The sequence below is a fragment of the Anastrepha ludens genome, chromosome 6 (genome assembly GCF_028408465.1).
Source record: "Anastrepha ludens isolate Willacy chromosome 6, idAnaLude1.1, whole genome shotgun sequence".
Classification (NCBI taxonomy): Eukaryota; Metazoa; Arthropoda; class Insecta; order Diptera; family Tephritidae; genus Anastrepha; species Anastrepha ludens.
The window spans coordinates 113,299,417-113,325,565 of NC_071502.1; the positions used below are offsets into that span (position 1 = coordinate 113,299,417).

Below are 26,149 nucleotides of genomic sequence, written 5' to 3' on the forward strand. Positions count from 1 at the left end.
CAAGGTGCACCTTATCTGGGTACCAGGCCACAGGAAATTGTAAGGCGGATGAACTTGAAACAACCGGTACAACGCTCGATCTCGAACCGGATAAGGCGCTGATACCCATGCCCATAGCCACTTGTAAATTACTTATAGACAGGTAAATATAATCTGGCAAAACCTCACAACATGCGAACTAAGCAGACAGACATGGCCGAACTGGAACAGCGGTCGATCGAAGATCTTGCTAAGATTCAACAGAGAATCTAATATATAAGAAAAATGATAGGTGTTTTAACTGGTCATTGTTTAATAGGCAGCCATGCTAGAAGGTTAGGACTCCCTTACTTCGATTTCTGTAGAAGCTGTCTTAATACAGAAGAAGAGGACACAGTCAGACACCTTTTATGTGAGTGTGAAAGCATAGCTATGAGAAGGCTGCGCACTCTCGATACAGCATTTCTAATCGATGTAGCGGACATAGCCCATCTAAAACTAACGAAGCTCTGCTCGATTATTAAAGCAACCAGATGGTTTGAAAAGGAACACGTAGAGTAAGGATAAGCTCCAGTGGTATCACAATGGACCTGCCGAAGGTCTAAGTGTGTCTTACGACAACCACCCTACCTACCTACCTACCTAATTTTTTTTTGAATTTTTTTCTTTATAAAAAATATTTTTTTGATAATTTTCATAAAATATTTTTTATTAAAAATATGTTGTTAATTTTTTCTGGAAGTTTTTGTTTTTACTTTTGAAAAAAAAATTTCGTTTGGAAAAAACGTATATCTATTGTTTAAGTTTAAAAAAATTGTTTTTTGGAAAAATACTATATTTAAAAAAAAAAATTTTTTTGTCATTTTTGCAAAAAAAAATTTTTCAATAGTTTCTTTTATTAATAGTTGAGACTATACTCAGTAATCCCTTCAAGTCACAAAATGGGCTTCTAAGAATTTTCTGGGATTTATATTCAAATACGTACAAAAATCCTGTGAGAAATACCGGATGCCTGCCTACCAAAGTAAGTAGTAATTTCAAAAATTTTCAAAAAAATTCAAAAAGATTAAAAAAATACATTCTTCTGTTATTAAAAACTTCACAGATCAAAACGAAAAACTAATTTAAAAAATTTGGTTTTTATTTTTAAGTATTTCACCATTTTTTTACTATCCTACTAAGAAGTGATATTTGCTATCAGCTTGATTGGGTTTGCTGAATCTGTTGGAAGTAAGATAGTCCCTAGTCTGCAGGCCCACTATCCTCTTTATCACTTCGAATAGAAGCGATAAGAGTTTGATCGATCGGTAATATTTCGAAGCGTTATGATCCGTCTGACGGAAGGATTTAACAATCCATGCCAACTAATTTGAAGGAAAGAGAATAGTTTTCCCAAGTATTATAATTTTAATACCATTCAAATATAAAGTCGATATGTGCCGAATAAAAAAAATATTTTCCTTTTCCTCGAAATATATTTTACACTTTCCATCAACTATCACATTTCACATTTGGAAAATTTCTTCTTTTCATAATTCACTTCTATTTACTTGAACTTTTCATTTTTCGATTTCTCATCGAATTTCCGTCAGCTATAAATTAAACAACCTGTCGGTTAGTGAATAAATTAGCCGTAAAATGGCGAAGTGAAAATCATTTTCTATGACGTACTATGCACACATATATACACAATGCAAGCTAAAATTTAGAATTTTGCAATTTTCGCATTTCATTAACATTTCACAATGAATTTTCGTGTAAATAATATTTGGACGCTGCAAGTGGGAAGTAAAATGCCTGCCACGTGGCATCAAAGAATTTCGTAAGTAATTTTTTTGATTTGCCTGTTACGCTGTTTGTTATGATTGTCTTAGCCGAGCGGCAAGCGGGGGATTTCATTAAAACAATTTGAATGAGCTCAAATGATTTGGATTTTATTGTAGTTTCTGGTTGGTTTTTCGTTTTTGTTTTTTGTTTTTATGGGTTTCTTTGTTGGCGCAAACAGCAAGTTTTTGTTTGTTAAAATGTTTCCTGCTGAAAGCATTTGATTTTTAATGGCCTTGTTGAGGCTGCTTGTTAGTGATCTCTTGAAGATTTTGTTTACTGTTTGCGTGGTGAATGATGGATTAATAGTAAAAATGATGAGGCAGATATTCGTAGAGTTCAATCAGTTGTGGGTAGCGCAAACTGGGTTGAATGGTAAAGGGTGTGTACAGCCTTTCTAGGATATGTCGCTGCTTGCTGTGTGAGTAGGAACAGTTCAATGGTTAATAAAAAATTGGTTCAAAAAAGCTGTTTCGATTGCTTAAGTTGAGGAGTTAGGTCAATCAATAAATTAAAATTTTAGAAAAAACGTTTTCTTGAAAGTACCATAAGCTATATAAATCACGTTGCAGGTAAAATTACCTTCAAGTTCTGAAATGATAAAAAAACGCTGAGAATCGAAAGTTTGGCGAATCCTTCGTGATATATTTTTCCGCATCAAGCCATTTTCTCAAAATATTTCTAGTTTTAGTTTTTATTTTTTACTCATCTGTTCTGTCTTCTACAACTTCCACTAAAAAAATTGTTTTCATCTCATGCGCTTTAGTTCTAATTATGCAGTACATGTCTGAGTAGAGAGCTCACTTCGAGAACTAAATGCGATTTCTAATTCTTTTACTTTCGACTATGCTTTGTGAAATTGTGCATTTTTTAAATATTAAAGTTAATATTAGTATGACCCTTTTCTCAAAATGTTTGCCTGGATTATTGTTTGAGTTAAAGAGAATTTTAGCTTATTGACTTTTCCAATAAGGCAGAACAAACAAAAAAACAAAAACAAAAAACAAACTGGCATTGAGAAATCTTTTCGATGGAAGGTAAGGTAAGTCTATCTTAAATTAAAATCAAATAAAAAAAAAAAATCTTCTCAAAAAAGATTTTTTTAAATAACAAAAAAAAAAAAAAAAAAAATTTAATAAAAAATGAAAAAAATTTACAAGAGTATGTTGTTCAACGCAGCCAATGCAGAATATTACTTTTTCGAAAAATGAAATACAAAATATAAAAAATTTAAAACTCTGTGTCCGAAACCAAACTTTTATGTCACAAAACAAAAAGTTGGCATTCACAAATCTTTTCGGTGAAAGGAGAATTGAGTCTGTCCTGAATTAAAATTAAATAAAAACAAATTACAGAATTTCTTTAAACAATAACAAAAACTAAAACAAAAAAAAAAAAAGTTCAAAAAAATTAAAAATGTCTGTCTTGAGTTATATATAATTGGCGCGTACACCCCTCTTGGGTGTTTGGCCGAGCTCCTCCTCTTGATGTTGCTCCACAAATGGAGGGACCTACAGTTTCAAGCCGACTCCAAACGGCAGATATTGTATTTTTAGCTCTTTCATGGCAGAAATACACTCGAAGGTTTGCCTTTGCCTGCCGAGGGGCGATCGCTATTAGAAAAATGTTTTTCTTAATTTTTGTGTTTCGCCGAGATTCGAACCTACGTTCTCTCTGTAAATTTCGAATGGTAGTCACGCACGTCTTGAATTAAAATTACATAAAAAAAATTACAAAATTTCTTTAAAAAATAACAAAAATTAAAAAAAAACTAAAAAAATTGGTAAAATTTACATTAAAAAAATCTAAAAATTTCTTTAAGAAATAACAAAAACTAAAAAAAGTCCCCAAAAAATTAAAAAAAAATAAAAATTAAAAAAAATATGATTCTCAAACGCCGCCAATTCAAAATATTATTTAGATTTATATAGAAATAGGCTTAAAAAAATAAAAAGAAAAAAAAATTATAAGAGAGGCTGCGTCTGCCTTTATTCAAACGAAAATATAAATTTATCAAGCGAGACACTTAAAGCAAGAAAACTACCAGATCAAGAAAACCGGAAAACAGATCCATAATCGGCGATCGAAAATCAAGTTTCCATATATTGGAGTTTATATGTATCAGCTAGCGCTCGCACAAAGTTATTAAAATTATTATTCCTTTTTTCAAGTTAATATGAAAAAATGGTGGTTGCGCAGCTTTCCTTTGATGAAGGATTTTTTTAAGGGCGTAAAGGTGAAAACCATTTGTTTTTCGATTGTAAATATGAGTAATTATAGAGACTCGTAAGATTTTTTTGACATACCGATTTGTGCAAAAAAAAAAAAAATTTTTTAGAAAATTTTAAAAATTACCAAAAAACTTCTCAGCATCGGAATCATGTTTTAGTGCTTCCATGTGGAATTTAATTGTAAATACACGGTTTAAACATTAAGACAGTAATTTAAGATTTATTTGTGTTAGAAGTCCTTTCGACTTCAAAGAAGATTTTTCAGATATTCAAATACAAAAAAAAAAAAATTTTATATTGTAAATTTATAATTTTTAATAATACATCGGAAAATTCTTTTAGTGCTTCGATGTGGAATTTAAGTGTAAGTACACGGTTCAAACGTAAAGTCAGGAATTTAAGATTTATTTGAGTTAGAATTCCTTGAAAGATTTTTTACAGAAATAAAAAAAAATTATATTATATTTTGTGGTGAAAAATGTATCCTTAATTATACATTTTTTTCTAATATATCAAAAAAAATCTATTCATCCTTCCAAGCAGAATGTAAGTGTAAACATGAGCTAAAATTTAACGCCAGTCATTGCAGATTTCTTTCATTTAGAAGTCCGTCTAACTTATAAAATGTACGTTCTAGAAAATTCGGATTTTCCGTGTGTGTGTTAAAGAGCTTAGCAGAAAGAAAAATTAAGATGGCAGGAAAAATGCTGTAATGCCTTTTGTATGCCTTTTTAATGTGTAAGGCAGACTTAAAAAAAATTAATTTTTCACAGAGGTTCCTAAGAAAATACGTCACTCAAGGTCTGCCTAATAAGCGAGATTTCTCTTAATAAAAAATCTAAGACAAGCATTTTAAGAAAATATCTGGTTAGAAAGGCAAAGATTTTCTGACTAATTGACTAGGGAAATCCGTTTACGCAGACATTTCGAAGTCGGAATTCCGTATAATTGCTTTATTATTGTTAGCCATATTATGTGCTGATTTTTGTTTACGCTGGCACTTATGGTCGGCTATAGACAATTTTTGGCCCTTCTGGTCTTTTTTTGTAATCTTCTGGTGCTTACTGGTCTACGCGGGTACTGTAACTGGCTTACTTTCTGTCACCTTTTTGACGTCCTTACTATAAATTGTTTTGCACCTCAAATATATGTATGTACATATGTATATATTTCATGAAGTGGCATTAAAAACCAATGATCAATTCATCAAATAACACCAACCTTTTTCTTCAAAAAAAAAAAAAAAAATAAATTAAATAATTTTGAATGGAATTTCTTAATAGCGTACCAACAGATGGTCCACTGCTTGCCCAGAAAACTAGCCTCTTTGTTGTACTCGCATAGCCTTCACGCTGTTGAAGGTCCCTTTTAATGCATTTATTTACCCTTAGGTGCTAACAAATCAAACAAATTAGCCAATAAATCCCATAAATGTTACGACCCCGCAATCCAGTAGCCTCCGAATTTCCATGCTAAATGACACAAATTTCGAATTGAATAATTCCCATGTTGATATTAAATCATCCGCATTATCATCAGCAGCCTTGATGCACTCTCACCACGTTTTTGGCTGTCCATCTCGGATTGCAAAACTTTATTGTTTGTATTTATTACCAGCAAACGGCCATTAGGTACCGAAAGAAAAGGATGCGTGACCTCCAACTTATTTCTAAAGCCTGTTTAGAAAGCAAGCCTACAAAGTAAGTAGATAAACAACAAAAACAAAAGGGGGACAATAACAAGTAATTGTTAATATTTTAGTAGAAAAACCTGTAATGCAATGCTTTGAATGCGAAGTCACGTGCGCCACACAGAGAGTCACTTTGTCAAGGATAACCGACGTGAACAAAGGGCCGAACAAAAGAGTGAATAAGTGCAGGAACAACAATAACAGCGCAAATAACAATAGTCACAGGAGAAGACAGACCTCGACCAAAGCGATAAATTTCTATTGAAAAAACTGAAAGTGTTTGCGACAAAATTTCACCAAACAACACCTTTGACACCATTAGCACTTAATTTAGGCGTCGCGCGCAATACAATAAAAAATAAAATGCCAAGGCAACACGAAGCAAATAGTGAAAGCCAGCGACAATGAAGTCGGTATAATAAGGCAAACTAAAATTGGCGAAGTTAAATGGATTTTTTTTTTCCAGTTACTGCGACAGCAAATGTTGCTAAATCGAAGCATAAGTTAAGGCGTCGGAGCGGGCAAATGAATTAAGGTCAACTGGGTAGTTTTGTACAAAAAATGACAATGGAAGTTTTAAGCGAAAAAAAAAACAATTTCTGCTGCTTGTTTTCTGTTAATGTTTGACAACTTAGTGGTTGGAATGTCGGGTTCAGCCGTATTTTTGACCCAACTGGTAATAGAGTGAAAATTTGATGTTAGAAGGAGAAAAATGGAAGAATTTGACAGAATAGTATTGGAAACTGTTAGGTGGGCTTCACAGGCACGCATTCCTAGTAGGAATTTGATTGAATATTTATAATTTTTTGATAAAACTTTATTGCCTCACAAATTCTCTCTTCATTGTCAATTGAAATATGACTCCTTGTATGCAGGATGGCTCACCGTGCCACAGTCTAAAGTACGGAAATGGTTTGCAAAGTTTAAAAATGGCGACTTTGACGTCAATGACACGTCCCTTCCGAGTTCGATGAAGATCGTTTCAAACCCCTTTTGAAGGAGAAAGGTCGCCAAAACAGTCGTGAATTGGCGGAAAAAGAACTGCGCTCATAAAATGATTCTCAACCACCCTCATTCGAAGGAATTTACCGAAAAATTGGGACCCTGAGCGCGTCAAAACAAAGGAAGTCACCTTCAAATTGCTTCTCAGCATCTCGCCCGCCATCGAGCAACATGCGGTTATAAACAATGCTTCATGTACCGCATCGTCACGGGAGATGAGAAATGGTGTCTATAAGTCACTCAAGCACAGAAAATAGTGGGTGGCTTCAGTAGATACGACAAAGCCGAGAGTCAAGGCGGATCTTTAAACAAAAAAGATTATGATATGTGTTTGGTAGGACTGGGTTGGCATGGTGCACTGGAAAATGCTCGAAATGAATGTAACGGTCAGCAAAGAGCTCTAAATCGCCCAATTACACCACGTGAATGAGGCTATTCGACTGAAAAGACCTGACCGACATGGTCAAACCATACTCCGAACCTTGCACCGATCGATTACCATCTTTTCCGCTCCCAACCAAACTATGTGAAGGGCGTAACCTTCGATAACAAAGAGGTCCTTAGAAACTAGTTCAACGACTTCTTTGTCTCCAGCTAGGCGATTTTTTTGAAAATATTTTCCAGAAAGATATTTGGTAAGCAGTTTTATAGCTTATTAAATTCTAGTGCAATAAAGTTTAGAAGTGAAGATGCTAGAAAATCGCACGTATTTGTCATAAGTTTTTTTCTTTGATTTGTTATAATTTTTTTCCTTCACGGTGTTGCCAATTTTCTCAATATAAAAAAAATTTCGTGTATTGCAAAACAGTACGACACATTCTTACAAATAACCAAATATCCTGTTTTCTATTTCTAACTAGCTTAATTTTTATAAAAAAATTTTCAATTCTTTCCATCGGTCATACGTCAATGGCCAGTTGCGGTACGTACCTGCCATGAGAGTGAGCTGAAACTTAACGTAAACGCAGTTACTAAGCTAAGATATATTTCAAAATATGGCATTACCATAAATTCATAATTACCGCCTAACTTCTTCTGTTGGAGAAAGTGCTCAGCTAAATGTCTTACTCGTACTACTTTCTTCGGAATGAAACTCTCCACTGCAGCATTTGCTGCAATTCAAAAACGTTTAAAATTAAATTTTCAAAATTTCCAAATATTTTGTAGATACAAAAGAAGTACTTTTAAGGCTTTTGTTTGGATTGCTCATAAGCATTTTATTCTAAAAATAAACAAACTAAATGAGGTAATTTGTAAGCAAAACAACAGGAAGTAGGCCATTGCGAGCCCATCCGCTTTGGAGTTAAATGAAAAAAAAAAAAAAAAAATATACTTTGCAAAGTCTGCAAAGAAATGATTAACCGACTATTACAACCTAAATTGTAGAGAAAATATTTTTGTTGCTGATACTTCATACTTCTGCTCTTCTTCCACTTTTCTTGGCGTTCTGTACGCCTGCCACTTACACCGCACCTCCGCCTTTACTATTCAACTTAGCATTGTTTATGCTGTTGCTTATGCCATTTCCGGTGCAGACTAATGCTGCTTGTACTGCCTCTTGCAAAATTTTCAGCCTAAGCTGTCTGGCACAGTTTTGAAAGTTTCACATTTGCATAAACCATCTTCAAAGAACAGTTTTGCTTTCCCTTCACAAAATTCAGCCTGCATAGCTCAAGCTCTCATCAAGTGGACTATTCTGAGAAGGCAGAGATTTTAGCAAAATCATACTAAGGCGTATAGATCCACATAGGCATATACATACAACCTGATGGCGTATACACACACACACACACTCTACCACAGCTGTTTGTGCCTATATGCTTTTCATCGTTTCACTACTCACTGCTTAACCAACTTTTTTCTTGCACTTCTTTTCAACTTTACAATTTCACTACTTCTGGTATTTGCTGCCTTGGCCTTGCGCCTGCCCTTTTTAAATGGGTTTGTTTCACTTTGCTTTTGATTTTGTTTTCATGTTTTTTTTCCGCGAAAATGCGTAAAATTTATTAACGGCTTTGCCTTTTCTCTGCGTTTCCTTTTTGAATTTTCCATTTGTGTGGGCGTGGAGATTCAAATGTCTCGCGTGGCATTTATCTGCCTTTTCCGTTCGTTTTGCAAGTATTTTTCTTTTATCCTTTTTACTTACTGCTGTCTTATCTTAATTTGTAAATTGGCTTTAGTTAAACACTTTATTAAAATTTATGTCCTTCCGGCGTTGAGTGGGGGCCGCCATTTTCGGGTAATGCATTTTTAATACATTTTCAGGCATTGATAATTTTTAAAGCGCAGATTTAAGCAACATTTTTTTAAAATCATAAATCCCTTCTTAGGTATTTGCCTAATCTTCCGCTTCAATGTACGTAATGCGGCCTGATGGTGCCCCAAAAATAATTTTTATGCTGATGGTCTAATGTGAAATGTGTTTCAGAACAGAAATGTACTTGGATGGTGGGCATTACCTGTAGGGAGGCAACTGCTATGAGAGAAAACTTTACTACGGGACCATCCGAAGGCATTCATGCGCCCAAGACAGATACGTATGTATTTTTTATATTAAGTATCAATTGTGTATATTTTATTTTATAGGCGGAAAGTTCACCTATTTTTTTATGATTTGATGAAACAGCAAGAGTGTGGGTCCAAGAAGAACGAAGTTGAAAAGTAAACTGCAATTTTTTTAATAGCTGGATATATCGTCTTTGGTTTGAAATTCATGTCATTATCATTTTTTGAAAATTTATTCATTTGAAAATTCATTAAGTACTTTAAACTTTAATTTAATGAAAAATTAAATCGTGAGTATGAAGCTTTTCTACTTTTATGAAATCTATAGTCTCACGTGCATATTTAATTTTTCTTGACATAGTTCGTTCGAAATAAATTATGTATATGCATATTTTACGCACTATGTGCTGTATTAATTCACCGAATTTGTGCTTTGAAATAAACACATGTAAAGATTATACTCTTTCGTCGTTGAAATATCGATAAAAGGTATACATTTCCCCTACTTAATTCGTACTTTAGTAATTTGCACATCTCCAAAAAAATCGGAGTTACTCCGAAAATTATTAAATTTCAAATAAGGATTATATTATTTAGAACTAGCTGATGCAGATAAGAATGATACATTTCGCATGCTCTCATAATTTTTACAACTCCTAAAAATTCGGAGTTACTCCGAAAATAGACAATTTTAGTCAGATAATATTCCTCTGACTTGTTATTGTATTGCTTTTGTTTCGTTAAATGTTAAAGCTTTAATCCATCAAATTTTATATTATCCATTAATGGATTGAAGAATAATATCGAATAATTCAAAATTTGAAACAAAAAAATATTACTTTATTTATTAAATTTATTGAAAAATAACACTAAAGCTTGGGTTTTGGTAGTTATTTCTTAGCGAATCGTGTGCATCTACTCCGAAAACGCCGGAAACGGAAATTTTTAATCGAAAATTTATTATTTTATTAATTAAATTTGTCGACAAATAACAATAATGTTTTTATTCTTGTGGTTGAGTAAAAGCGTGAAAAAATACTTTTATTGAATTTATACTTTTATTGATTTATATTTTAATTGTGGACTGCTAATATTATATTAATTTGTACAATTAATTAAAAATGTTACAAGGAAAGCTTTATCGCTACTGGGAGTAGTGCTGAACAACACAATGAATGCTCAACTATTTGCTACTCCACTTTGCCACTTTTTGCCATCCAACGCTATGGAGAAATTCTACATGTAATATGAAACAAAGAGGAAATATCCCATCATAAAATATCGAAATTTTGCTTAGCCACTTGTATAGTGCCATAATTTCCTTATACCATTTAACGATTTAGTCGCAAGCGCACCCCTCACACTACCACTGCATTTCTAGCCTCTTATCAAGGCCCGTTGATAAAGTACTAATGAAGTACATTTAACAGAAAATATTAACAACTAACGTGGAATAACAAAGGAAAAAGTGAGAATAATAAAACTGAAGATGTCAAGAAATCGTTATCAGCGAAGTGGTTTTCTAGAGGCAATAAATATTAAAAAAAAGTGCAAATAAAAATAGAAGCACTCAATCTAAGTGCCACTCAAACGGTCTTGAGCCCGTATAAATGTGCAATATTAGAATGTAAGTATCTTTAAGTTGCTTTATCGCTTGTTGTACTTACCACCTTCTGGCTCTGAGTCATCTATATATATCATATTGTTGTTGTCTTTGTCGGGATTATTTTCACGCAGTCGAGTACCTATTTTGATGCCTTGTTTATGAAAAGAGTTTCCAAGAAATTTTTTTTATTTTATTCTTTATTTTGATATTTGTATGACCTTGCACTTCCTTGCGGACAACTTATTCAAGGTGGTTGGTTGGCTGTGCGAAGTGCAGTGGGTGTTTGCTCTAATCAGTTAAAAATAATCGACAAGCCGTTGAGTAACGACTCTATTAATTTATTTTGCACGTTTAATAGACTTTCAGCACTGCACATTTATCTTCTTTTATATTTTTATAACACTCTTGAATTCATTTTTTTTCTTCTTTAATATAATATTTTTTGCTGATAGAGGTCGTGTTGTTGTTTGACTGATTTTGTTGTATTGTATTTATTTAAAAATTAGTACAGCAGGTTGCTGATTTTTGTACGTGTGTGCGTGCGGATGTGTATTATGTGAAGTAGGGTACCAACGACGTGGTTGCTGTGTTGTTGTACTCGTATTGTTGGTTGGTTGCTTGACGCACAAGGAATTGCGTTGTTGAAAATCGTTGCTAAAATGAAATTATTGCGGTTGATGTTGATGTTTTTTGTTTCACTGAATTTATATATCTATTTTTTTATTTTTTATTTTCGCGTCGATATATTAAGATGTTGAACTGAAATTGCTAAGGAAGAAAATAAAATAATATTTATTTACCCAACTCATTGAATTTTCAGTTACTTTTTAATAATTTTGTGAAAATTTAATACTGATTTCAATTTTCTCTAGACATTTTAGAAAAAAGTCACTGTTTTATATTTGTTGGACAATATTCGAAATTAATTATCTCTATTATTTCTGCAATAGTTTTAATTATAATAAATAAACAGACAGCAAATTTCGGACGCACCGAAAACGAACACCTCCGAATCACTTTGAGTTTTTTTCCGTCGATACTTTTGCAAAAAGGCAGTTTAAATTTTAATAAATAAATTGAAAAATAATTTTATGCTCTCCGAAATTTTCGGAACGCTCCGAGTTTCTAAACTACTTCGATCGTTTCGCAAAAAAGTAGTTTTAATGTTTATAAATAAACTGAAACATATTTTTATGCATCCCGAAAATTTTTCAGATTTTCGGAATACTCCGAATATTTAAACCATCTCGATCCTTTTACTAAAAAGTAGCGGCTACGTTGGCTGCGTAATGTCGTCTGAATGGATACAAACGCTCCGGCTCTGAAAGTATTTGATGCGGAATCAGCTGGTGGTAGAAGAGGAAGAGGAAGGCCTACTTTGCGTTGGAAAGATCAGGTGGAGAAGGAGTTGGCTTTACTTGGTGTGTCCAACTGGCGCCGAATGGCACGAGAAAGAAACGACTGGCATGCTTTGTTAAACTCGGCCAAAATCGAATAAGCAGTTATCGCGCCAATTAAGAAGAAGAAGAGTTATAATTTTTATAAAACGATTGGATAATCGGGATACTCCGAATTTCTAACCTACTCTAATTACTCCGTACATTCAAACTATTTTGTATTCAGCAGTTTTAATTGTCAAAGATGAATTGAGAATTAATTGAGTTTGTTCACTACGTTGAAACTTTCATAAAAAAACAGTTTTAATTTTAATAAATAAATTCAAAAATAGTTCTATGCACATCGAAATTTTCGGAACATTGAAACTATGTATGTCTTATTCGACAGGTTTAATTGTAATATTGTAAAAAAAATTATAACTAATTTAATATTAATCCAAACTCTTTAACTGTTTTGATATTTTTATTAAAAGGTATTTTCAATTTTTACGTATAAATTGAAAAATAATTTTATGAAAAATGTTTGCGAACACTCCGAATTTGTGAACTTTTTTGATACTTTTACTAAAAAGTAGTTTTGATTTTTATAAATTGAATAGTAAATTTGTGTACACCGAAATGTTAAAAATATAGTTTAAGTTCTTTATAGATAATTTGACACGCAATTTTAGGTCGTGCTCAGTTTTCCGACTTCGCAATAACTAACTTTAATTATAATACATGAATTGGAAAGCAAATTTGATCAAACGAAAATTACTCAGAATAACTCCGAAAATGGTTTCACAGCGGTTTTGGACTAAATTTAATTTCTCAACCGTAATAGGTACGTGCATGTTCTTGTTTTTCTTCAGAATTTTAAATTGTGAACACTCCGAAAAATGTAAGTAATTCCGCAATATGCGAGTCGTTGCAGCGGAATTTCGGATTAAAAGGAAATGTCTTTTATTAAGGAAATCTTTATATTTTATTGGCTTTCACGGGTTCCGAAATATATTCAATTTTCCAAGAGAACACTCAAAATTCTGATGTCATTTTTAAAGAGCACAAAAAGGTTTGTTATATTTTAAGTACACTTGGAAGATTTTTTATTTAGTTATTTATTATTTATTTACTTCGAATGTTTCGGTTGAAACTAAATAAACGCTATTTTTTATATGATCGAAGGGATATTTTTTATTTCAGTTTGTTTTAATTGTTTTTATAAAGCTCAGTGAGTCGCTCTTATTGGAGCAACTTGTTGTGATGCGAACGTTAAAAAGTTTTCCGAATTTCTAAATAATTTCAACTTCATCTAATCACTGAAGATTTTATTTTGTATTTTTGTCTTTTGCTCTTTGATTTTTGTTTTGTGTTATTTTTTTTCGTAGCTACCGGAACACTTTCTCTGTCGGAAGACCTTTCCTATTAATTTAAAAATTTGATGAATTTTTATAAGCCATTTGAATGACAAATTAGGCCTAGTTTCGAAGAATTGGCGTTGGTTTCGTTAATCTATTTTGCTTTCTGACAGGGTAGGTGATTAGGCTGCCGCTATCTTTCCTAAGTGGTGGAAATGCCCATCTGTCGTTGCTTAGGAACAACACCTTCTTACTGCTTGAAGCGCCATCTGTGTGTGACATTTTTCTGGCAGAAGGATCACACAGATGGTTGAGGACTTCGCTAAATTTGGTATGTCCTCGATTGCTGGCGCCACTGATGCAATATTTAACTGTGTCCTTTTCTTTGTTATTTTGCTTATCTTATATACACCTATGTATATTTCTTCTTTTGTTAAAATTTATTTGATTTATTTGAAATTATTCTGAAAAGTCATGCTCTAAGCAGAGTTTGGTATTGCGTCGGTTTTTAATTTTTTGTTTTTGTTTATTACATTTATTAATTTCAGTTATGATATTTTTCTAAAAATTAGCGCTAAAATTTTTTTAAGATTTTTTTAAGTTAATTTTTTATTTTAACACAGAAACGCGAACAAAAGGATAAAAGCTCAACGGGATTCTTATACAACTTAAAACTTGCACTTTATTTTTTTATTTACTTCTATATATTTTTCATTTTTATTAAATTTAATAAGCTATAAAACAGCATACCAATTTTTTCTAGAAATTCTGAAAAAAAACATATAGAAAAAATTCTAGAAATTATAATAAAAAATTACGCGGGATTGAAAATTTTGTGAAAAATTTGTTATAAAATTTTAATAAAATTTAAAAAAAAATTTATTTGGATTCTGTTGCACAATGAACTATAATTCAAATAAAAAGTAAGTAACGGTAAAAAATAAAAAAATAATTATCATTCATGAACAAAAAAGAGAAAAAAAAACAAAAAATCAACAAAAATATTCAAAGCGAAAAAAAAACTGAAAATATTCGTGTGGTATTATTTACCGTTGCCTGTATACTTATAGGTTTATTTATTGTATTTTCGCATTGTAAATACAAGGTGGCGTAAAATTAATTATCCAATTAAAAAAAAAAAATGATTTTGTGCTATGGAAATCTTTATTTTGACCTATACGCTTGTTTGTTTGTATACTGCAACTGTCTAGTTCACAAGTGTCCCACATTATTGATTAACGCCAATATACGACAGAAACTATAAAGCTTTTTGGAAAAATTCTACTTGAAAACCGTAGCATCGGGTTGAAAAGAGAAAAAAAGAAAATTTCAAATTTTTGTATAGAGTTTAATTTGAATTTTTATGGATTTTGTTAGACACTGAACTTATAATTTTTTATGAAAGTAAGCAACATTCAAGAACCACAAAAAAAAGGAAAAAAAATTAGGTGCTTAAGCGCGAAAAAAAAAGTTCATCCCCAGAGAAATTTTATTCATGACACAAAACACTTTCTTCATTTGCAACTGCATTTTAAATAATTAAAACTCTTTTTTATGTATAAAAGTGATCAACATTGAAGACCCAGAAAAAACAGGATAAATAGCCGCTAAAGGGTGAAAAGAAAATTTGCATCCCTAGAAATTTTTTATTTGTGACAAAATACACTTTTTCCACTAGCTTCTGTCTTATATGTAGTTAAAACATTTTTTTTTATGTTCGTGGATTTTTTTGTAATTTGAAAATAGAAATAAGCACTGTGAATTTAATGTATTTTACAGCTGTAGAACAATTTTTTAATAGTTATTTTTCATTTTATGATAATTTTTTTTTTTGCTATGCAGGTTTTTTTATTTCATATTTTTTTCTCGTAACTGAATAATTCTCAGTGTTTTGCGTTCCTTCTGTAATTTTTGCCTTAAACAATTTTTACTTTATGATTTATTTTGAAATATTACCGGATTTTACGTTCAACTAAAAACGCGCGTATTTTTTTGTATTTTTCTTAAATAATCGCCTTTACTTTTTTTTTTATTTTTAGTCCAATTCTAATGTTTTTTTACCTTTAAAAGCTCACACGCCATATTTCTGTATTTCATAGCTACTCAATTAGCAGCTGTGGTACTGGCGAAAATTTTGAGAACTAATTTTTCACATCTGAGTTGATGCTTTAGATTTGATTTTTGTATGTAATTATCTGTTTAATTCACATTTCAATACATGTGTTACAATTATTTAAATTTACACATTTCTTTTTTTGTAATTCTATATTTTATCGTAAAATGATTTATAATAATGCGCTATCACATTTACTTAATATTTTTTAAGCAACTTCACATCAAAGCCATTTCAATTCGTGAGCGTATTTCCGATCTTCGTTGACCTTAATTTTTCATTATTCAGAAAATTCAATTCATTTTCTGAATCCTATTGCAGGCCTTTAGTTTATATTCAATTTTTTTTCAATTTTCCTCACGGCGTACTTTCGCAGCACTTACTTCAAATTACTCCCCATACACTTTACCATACATTTGAAGTAACTGCTCTAAATTATTTGAATCACAAAATCTTCTTGCACAGTAGAAAACCGAAAAAAATTTAAAAATTTTCCTCACTATTACTTCATCAACTTCCACACGTTGCGAACGCGTACTGAAAAATTAGCGCTTCTTCGCCAAAAAATAAGAACACGAATTTAATTTTCACCCGTTTATCGCGTGCTTTTCTTTGTATTATTACCGCGTCAGCTCGCTAGCGAAATACAATTACATATAGAGCGCGTTTTGTATCTTTTCGGCTAATGGGAATGAGTGAGCGAGCGTGTCGATCAACAGCTGAGCACTGGCAGGCGAGGTGTGCATTGCACACAGCAAGTCTCAGTAGCGCCGGCAATGCCAGCATTACTCCCAAATCGAATCAAACGCGCTCGCGGCTGCTAGCTGGCCTGCTTGCTTGCTGGCTGGCTGCCTGTCTGCCGGCTGCCTCTTTTTGCATTTATTGTTGCCGTACTTTGTGTCGCCGTTGCTTTTGTTGCAGTCGTTGCTGTTGTTGTATGTTTGTGCAAATGGTTTTGCTGTTGTTTTTCAGTTTTTCACTTCGCGCGCGACACAATTTGTTGACTGTTTTGGTGGGTTGTTGGCTGTTGGCTGCTTGCTTATTGCCGTTTTGGTAGTTGCTTGCTGGGTTTTGCTGTGCGCCTATTCATCTTAGCCACGGCCAACGACACACGATTGCGTTAGGTTGTTGGCTTGAATTTTATTTTGTTGGTAGTCGCTTGGCTTTCAAATTGCGCCTTTCTGGTGTGGCCGGTAGCTCTACCAGCGCTAAAAATAAACAAAAATGTATAGACCAAGCGTCAGCACATGTGAACAGACATCAAATTTGTTTGATTGTACATATGTGCGTGTGTATGTATGTATGTATAATTCATATAATAACATATATGCAGCTGCATGCATTCATACGAATTTTTGCTTGATTGAAAAGTTTATATTCAATTTGGAAAATGTATGCATTGATTTGGGGAGTAAGTAGAGACATCGTACAACTCAAAACTCAAAAAGCAGGCAATAAAATAAAACAAATAAATTCAATTTGTCCCTCAATTAAATATGAGCTAAAAAAGGTGCATTTTTACTTTTATTCGAAAATATTCTTTTAATCGCGCCTTTTAGTATGACCTTCAGCTCTCTTGCTAAACGCTAAGAAACCTGCTGAGCCTTTTTAGCTTCGAGTACGGAAAACTTGCCGAAGACCAAGCACATTGAATACTGAGGCTGAGACATGATTACGGGGTTATTATTCTCCAAAAAATCTCGAATACGCTCTCACACGTCATAGCGCACGAGCTGGCGTATTATCTTAAAACAATATCCACGAGCGGTTATTCCACGATTGCGGGTGCTTTTTCGTATTTCTTTCTGGTATATATCACTCGACCTGCTAATTGTTTTTTTAGAATGAAGTTAATAAAAAAAATTACCAACAAATGTTCGTGAAAACTATCAGTTGAAATTGCAAGATCACCCGAACCCGTTCGCACGTCAACTCCTGAGTACACAACATACGACCAGGCTTCGAAGAAATGACCTACCACCCCGATGAGTAGAGGGCCATTTGATAATTATTTATTGTAGAAAATGAGATAAAAAAAAAATTTTTCCTTTAGTTCTAAGATTTGAATACTTATTGTGAGGCCTTTGAAGGCAGATTCAATAAACAAATAAAAAGTAAAATAAAATAAATAACTTTAAAAAAAAAAAAAAAAAAAAAAAAAATGTTGGAAAATGCACTACAAATTATTTTTATATTTATTTTCTAATTAAAAATAAATATCGGATTTTTATTTTTTGTGCCTAAAAACCTTTAGTTACACCATTTCAGTAAGTTTCACAACATGAAACATAATTTTTATGTTCGTAACTACAAATTGTCCTGTTTAAAATTTAGTGAGCAAAGAAGTCAAATAGAAAAATTTTAAATAAAATTATTTCAAATACATTTTTTGTGTTCTAGTAAGTTTAGGTTGAATAAAAATTATTTTTTGAAGTTGATAAAAAAATGACCTACCAAAGTTGGAAAATGCACTAAAAATGTTTTTTTTTTACCATAGCGCCATCTGTTTGGAGTAACCGAAAGTAAATATCGGATTCTGATTTTTGGTACTGCAGCGAAAACCTAGTATGACTTCAAAATTCTGACTTCAGATTCGGATTCAGCGAATTTAAGAACTTCAGAAATCATTGAGAAATCCGGTGATTTTTTTTTTTTTGACCATGACACAGTGCATTTGCTGCTAAATATTCTCAAGAATTTTAGCGAACTCTTTAAATTCAACTAAAGCCTTTTAAATTTAGAGGTGAAATACTTTTGCAGGTAATAAACTTTGAAAGTAAAATACTAGTATATCAGATAAGAGTATCAATTTACAAATTGTTGATTGAAAAAGTTGATAAGCAGCTGAAAAATAAAAGAAGAAGAAGAGGAGCGGCAGCACTAGCACTGATAAGTAAGCACCTACAGACGAATCAAATAATGCTATAAAAATAATTAAATGACATCTTCCAGTGAATTTCAAAATTAGCAGACACCTAAACGTAAAAGGCACATATACACACACACACTTAAGTATATGGAGGTATATACACATTTGTATATAAACAAATATACATTCAGAGTACAATTGATAAGTGCCTGCATACAAAGATAAAGCGAACACAACTCAATTTGCAAGCAAGCCAACGTCAGAGAAGCCGGGAATGGAGGAAGCAGGTGGGCGCGCATACCAAAGCAGTGATTCGTAAATATTCGCATTATACACACATTTACTTATTATTGTATTTGTTTATCGGAACGCTTATCCACCTCTTTCCGCACAGGTTGTGACGTTTCACTTAACTGCGCTTATCTTACTAATTACTCAGCTATTTAGGGAGGTTTACGATAATTTTGCGAATTATTTTGGAAATGCAATGCAGAATAGTCATGTCTGTGCAGAGAGTGGGATAGTTGCTAGGAGGAATGTTTATTGAATTTAAATTTGTGATGGAGTGGGCGGTACTTTTTCGGAGGCCGTTTTATAACATTCAATTACAGTAGGCAATATGAATGGAAAATTTGTTGAAATCCGCAAAAAAAATTTATATAAATGGAACTGATGAAGAAATGTTGGGTTTAAAAATCACATATTTTTATGGATTTAAATGTTTTTGTATTTATTAAGCGATTCACATACATTTTATGAGTATTAAATACAAATTATAAAAAAATTTCATTCCTAAAAATTCGATTACGCCAAAGTGACTAAAATGGGTACAGATACTAATTTTTTTAATTTCAAAATCATTGATCAGCGCGAAACAGCGCATTAGGAGTTACTCCGAAAAAGTCCGAAATTTTTAATACCTCCGTGATGTCGAGCTGAGCAACGTTTGGTCGCTTTCTGCTTTATAAGTCTTTCAATTTCATTTTAGTTAGTCTTTTAAAACCCTAATTTATACATTTAACACAAAATCTTTCAACACCGCAAAGTCCTTTAATTTTTTCTTTTGAACTTTAGTAAAAAAGGCACATTAGGAGTTACTCCGAAATACTCCGAAATTGTTGAAACCTCCGTGACGTCTAGCTGGGTAACGTTTGGTCACTTTCTGCTTTATTAGTCTTTAAGTTTGACTTTAGTAAACCTTTTAATATGTAATTCCTAAATTTATTATTCACAAAATCTTTCAAATCTTTCACGCAGCGCAGTCCTTTAATTTTTTATTTTCAATTTAATAAATTTAAATGAGAAATGCAAAATATTTACTTAACCTCCATTGAAAAATCGAAAATAAAAAAAGTTAGCAAACAGGTTGACAGCAAAAACTATGCCATTAACCTTACCCGCTGTGTTGTTTGGGGAGCAAGGGACATCGCGTGTATTCATTAATTCGGAAAAACGAGAGAAATTGAAAGTGTAAAAAAATGCGCGCAAAAAATAGGAACATTTTCCATGAATGAGCGAAAGCGTAAATGCGCATAAAAATCAAAATGTATGCCTATTTTTCCCAAAGGGCATATTTTTGCGGTTCAACTTTATGCTGCTTATCCCCTCACCTCATGTTTTGTGTTTTGCCATTTTTTCCCGAAAGCTTTGAAAAGATTGTGGAATGCGGCAAAATTAAGACAAATGAAGGGCTTGACGAAAAGGGAGATGCTTTTTATTGTGATCATTTGTTTTTTCTTTTCTCGCCTAAAAGATTTCATGTCATTGCTGCCTTTTAGAGTGCTTTATTATGTAATAATTTTAATATATTTCAAATAATTTCTGTTTGACACTTTTTTGCCTCCTCAGCGGGGATACATTTTTTGGTAAATGCTTCTTGTGGCTAATATGTTTGAGTAGTTCATTATGTTTGTTAGAAAAAATTAAATTTAAAAAAATTAATGAACTTGAATGTGAAACAGTTTTTGCATTAATATTTTCTATAAAAATTATATGAAAAATTCTTAAAACAAACTATGTTCTTTTGTTTGTCAAAATTTCATAGCATCTGCAGGTACCAAGAATTTAAAGCGAGTGTGAGTACACGAATAATGTAGATCATTTTACTATAAAAAATGGCCAAATTCGGTTCATATTTAACAACGGTTCATATTTTTCAAAAAACCCTCTTTATTGGGTGTTTGACCGAGCTTCTCCTCCTGACTGGGGTGTGAGTCTTAATGTTGTTTCACAAATGGAGCAACGTACAATACAATTTAAAGCCGTGTCCGCACCGAGAAATGGTTTTTTGTGAGGAGGGTTTTCGTTGCAAAAATACACTCGGAGGCTTGCCATTGCTAGCCGGGGGGCGACCGCTTTGAGAAAAAACCGTTTTTATCATTTGTTGTTTTATTACGGAGATTCGAGTCGGTGTACTTCCGAATGGTAGTCATGCAGCAATCCATTCGGCTATAGTTCAAGTTCTGGGCGCATCTGTTTGTAATTATAACACTACATTTATGGTGAAAGTTTTTTTTATGCTCCAGTTTGAAATTTTCAGAAATTTTATTTATCCGAAAATTCAGAATTAATCCAACTTTTTTATAAGCATTTTAGCTGCCAAATATTAGTTTATTTATTTACTCCGAAAATTCTACAGTACTCCGAAAAAGTTAGAAACCTAATTACATCTTTTTCATAAGCATTTTAAGGTTTTAGCTGCCAATTTTTAGTTTATTTATTTACTCCGAAAAGTACGATTTAATAAAACTCATTGAAAAGCTGACCACTACATTTTAAGAAAATTTTTCGTGTTCTTTTTGAATACACCGAATTATTCCGAAAATACTAAAAAACCATAAAAGGTATTTTCATAGCGAAGGTTTCATTCTATAACACCATTTTTATTCTCCGAAAATTCGTGATTACTCCGAAAATTTTAAAAAGCAACCAGAAATTTTTTACAAAGCTTCCAGTGTTTAATTAACTATGAACGAAGCTCTAAACAAAATAATGATGTACAGATTGAACATAATAATACTTGTTATTTTTCTACCAGAAAGCGTGCGAATTAGTTCAATTTATTTTTAACTGTTTAATAAACGAAAAGCTACATAGATTTTAAGAAAAATTTGGAGTCCAATTTTATGTATTACATATTTCAAAAAATGATCGATGCTCATTTTTATGGACAATCCAGCGACTATTTTTTTTTATAAAATTTAAATTTCAATATATATTATTCATCTACCAATATTTTGAAAACTATTTAATGGTCCAAAAACTTTTTTTCATAAACTCCGAAAACTCCGAATTACTCCGAAACCCTCGAGTTACTCCGCAAAAATTAAAAGGCTCTTAAACTATTCCAAATAACCTTTACACCCTAATATATGACAACAGAAACTCCATTACATGTCAGTTTAGCGTTAACAGCATACAAGAATCCAAAAACAACAAAGCCTAATTAATTTTTAGTGCAATAAAAATAACCGTCCATAAAAACAGTGCTTCATTTTACACATTTTCATAAATTCATTGCTTCTGTATTTGTTTTTCCCTATTTACTCTACGTTTTTTAGATATTTACACTCATTGCTTCGTTCTCACAACTTCTTTTTTGGAAATATATTTTATGCTTTCAAATGTTTTTTCGTAAGCGCTTGACGTGTTTGACTGCAATACGACAACTCAATAACGAATTTATTTGCAGCACATTTGCCAAGTTGCTCCTTCCGGTTTTTCATGTTTTTCTTGTGATGCAAGAAGCCAGCCACTGGGATGAACACAAAAACTGCAGGACGAAAGAGTTACGGTAGGTGCCACAAAAAATGGGTTTACATATAATAAATCCCAATTTAAGTACATCCAGATTATAGTTAGTGTTACAATGTTGCATTGCAGCAACAACAAAAGTGTCGATTGTTTTCGTAAGATTTTTTGACTCCACTGGGCATGAATGAAATGTGAACAAAGGAAAATGTTCGTAAATAATTATTGAGAAGTTGCTCTTTTTTAATGTAGTCTTATTATTAGTGAACTTTACCTTTTTTTGCTTATATTGGTAGTTAGTTAGTACTTTTATAAAAATGTTAACAACAAAAGTTTTTACGAGGAGTCTGTCTGAGTCATAGAACTTTTAAATATAATTGAATCACTGAAAGGAGTCATCAAGAAGGACTTGCAATATGCTACGAAAAAAATTTTTGAACACATTTTACAAGGATTTGAACTGATTGTGCAAATATGAGACTCTCAACGGAGCCAACCTCGGAAATTGGAGCTAAACTGATTAAACGGGGTACACCATTGAATTTATGAGGCCCCCATTAAGTACGTTCAATCAACTGAAACCTTCGCCCAAACTTCGAACTTTCAAAGTGTGATTGAATACGAGGGCTGGCTTTTAATAGGATCGCCTTTACAAACTTACGTATGGAGAGCTGTTTTCATTACCTTCGGTTCAATTGACTATTGCAGAAGCGGCAAGAATAAGGAGAAGGAGCAGTCTGTCCCACATTTTCTTTGTTACTGTCCTACGGGGCATGCCATTAGCTTATCAAACTTTGGCTCATCGTTTTTGAATGATGCTGTTGACCTTAGGGATGTCTAGCTGAAATCAATAGGCTTTGACTTAAGGTAAAATGGTTTAAGGAGGAGTAGAAAGCAAATTGCTACTGTAGTATCACAATGGATCGGCGAGGGTCTAAGTGAGTTGGATTAAAGATCTCCTGTCACTTCTACCTAGCCACCTATTTAGTACTTCATGGCCGTGCTTGCGTAAACATCTTAATAAAAATTGAATAAATTTCAAAATGTTTCTATGCAGGATCGGAATCTATAGACCTTAGAGCAGTCACATAAGCTGCTTTTACTAAAGCACTGCTCCAGGCTGTCGAATAAAGGAGCGCCCAATACGTCTAGCTGCAAAACCCGGACATTTACAGAGAAAGTCTCAACAGTCTCCTTATCTGAAAGGTCCCACAGCTTCTGCAAGGGGGATTAAATGTAACTCTAGCTTGTGCCGATCGTCCAGTGACCGGTAAATACGACTACGAGTTTGGAAATTGAATGGCGAGGAGTCCAAAAGATTTTCTGAGTTCTTCGTATATTGTGCTGGGGTCAAAGGGTTTTCGAAATAGCACATGAAGAAATGGAGATCCATCTTTTCAGCGCTTTCGTAAGAAATAGATTGTGCAGTTGCCCTTCAACAACTGTCAGGGGGTTGCCGATGACCGGGTAGGAGGTTCCTGCTATAATAAATTAAACACAACATTTACATTAAAGGATCGAGTAAAATTGTATATGCCCCCGATTGTGGCCAACTTTTTCACTTGAGTCTATGAACGTCAATTGCAGATCCTTCCGCAGCGTACGACTATGTAAAGCCAAATATTGCTGCAAATGCATACACACCTATACGCGTGTGTGTAGGTATTCGGTTATATCTGTGCGCTTTTAACGCCACTCAGAAGTGCACAACAACGCAAAGGAATCAATCACCTGGAAAAATTCTTTGCATACCTTGCCGTAAAACTTTTCACCGTCACTACATTACACACAACCCTTTTGCAGTAAAAAGTAAAATACGAAATTCGTTGTTTTTGGCAAATTGTTGAGTGCAGTTTTGTTTCGTATTGTTTTTGCTGCTTTATAGCACATTTGTTTGCCGGGCGATTTAGTGCATACGCCAATTATATCCATTCGAGTGTTAGACTCTTTCCCCGCCTGAGTGTCTGCTGCACGTTTTCCACATCTACATACATACAATACATGCAAATACTTTCGTGCTCCTTTTGGCGCCGAACGCAGTGCAATGCTCATAACACTCACACTTGCTCAGCTAATACAGTTTGTAGGTGTATGTATGTGCATCTGACTGCATCACTTCATTTCGTATTAACGGCTGTTTGTTACTTTTTCTTTGACGGTGCGCGTGTGTGCGAATGTGTACATTGTATTTGATGTTGTTTTTGTGTGTGTGCAAGTATGCGTGAATTGCACTCAATTGCACATTTCTTGATTTCATGTGCGAAAATTTTATTTTGAGTGTTTTAACATTTTCACACTTCCGATGAGGGTAGTTAATATATATATATATATATATATATATATAAGTAAATATGCATGTAAGTATTTTCATTTATTGTGGCACACAACATTCCTGTATTGAATAATGATGCTTTTGCAAAATGCAGTTTACATATTTATTATGGCGATTATAGATTTATTGCAAGCAGCATATTTTTAAAGATTTTTCAGTTCAAATCGTGTGGGAAATTGAGAATTTGCAGATAACTTCACGAACTCATTATGTCCTGGAACTATGGATTCTCAATATGCTTAGGAGATATTTTCTTGTTAACTTCTCTTAAAATACTTTCAAATACTGTTAGCGTTGCAGTTTCTGTACCAAAATCATCCTGTTATTAAGTAATCGATGGCATAAGAAATGGACATGGCTGTAATTCACATCAGCAATTTCACTGCGAGAATCGACAGTTGAAGCTCGCAGTGCCTACTTGTATTCACTTTTTAAAAATAAGCAATTCAAGGTCAATGAAAAATACGTATTAAGTGCTAGAGAGTTTTAGTGGTTAGGCAGGTGAAATGGTTGAAGTACCAGACAGGCACTCCCCAAGTAGCTCTAAATCGCATATTAATACCATTATGAGAACTCCAGCGGACACACACCTACAGCCAACCAAAGCTGTTGATGCTCGGAGAAAGACGGGACTTATGTTGGTGCTCTGCCCCAGGCTGTCGAAGAAAGGCGCATCCAGTTACCTTAATAATGTGGCTGTCAAACCCGGACATTTACAGAGGGCAATCCTGAATAGTCTGCTTATCTGCAAGGTCCCTCAGCTTCTGCAGTGGGGATTAAATAGTATACCCAGGTATTTCGAAATTTTTTTTTGGAGCAATTTATAGGCGCATGCGTATTATACATAAAATTATAAATGGTTTCCAAAACAAGAACTTTAAATAAAAAATTCGGATTCAACACCGAAAACACGGTAGCTCGATTTTATTGCGAATTGATCCGAATGTTTTAAGAATAATTTATAAGTTCATGAATTATCAAGAAAGCTTTAGGTGAGAATTTCATTCTAAAAAATTCGGAATCAACTCCGAAAGTTTTTCCGCGCAATATACTTGTAAAACATGCATATTATAAACATTTTTGTGGTTAGTTTTCAAAACTAGAACTACATATAAAAATTCGGAAACAACTCCGAAAATACGGTAAGTCGATTTTTCTCCGAAGTACTACAAATGTTCTTAAGCATAATTTATTCATAGGACGCATAAATTTTTATAATAAGCTTCCAACACGAAAGTTTCATATAAAAGGGTCGGAGTCAACACTGAAAACACGTTAAGCCGATTTTATTGAACGCCAAGTTTTTTCAAATAATTTATTTGTAAGTTGTATAAATCTGTATGTTTAGTTTGCAAAATGAAAGCCTCATATAAGAAATTCGGAGTCAACTCCGAACACGCGTTAAGCCGATGTAATTGAACGTCAATAATTGAGTGAAGCGAAAACATCGGAATTTGCTACATACTAAGACAATATCAGGCTTACTATTTGTCTTAGTTTGTATATCAGGCTTA

The 26,149-nt window shown here is 33.0% G+C and overlaps 1 long non-coding RNA gene across 3 annotated transcripts in view; it reads right to left on the minus strand.

The window, feature by feature from the left end:
- Nucleotides 1-5,322: 5,322 nt before the first annotated feature.
- Nucleotides 5,323-26,149, minus strand: part of LOC128868461 (uncharacterized) — a 38,517-nt gene continuing 17,690 nt past the window's right edge. The window contains exons 2-3 of one of the 3 annotated variants that reach the window (XR_008455119.1): nucleotides 11,831-16,892; nucleotides 5,323-11,605 (exon numbers count right to left, since the gene is read on the minus strand). This is a non-coding gene — a long non-coding RNA (uncharacterized LOC128868461). The remainder of the gene's footprint in view (nucleotides 11,606-11,830; nucleotides 16,893-26,149) is intronic. The other 2 variants (XR_008455121.1, XR_008455120.1) reach the window with 2 other exon arrangements.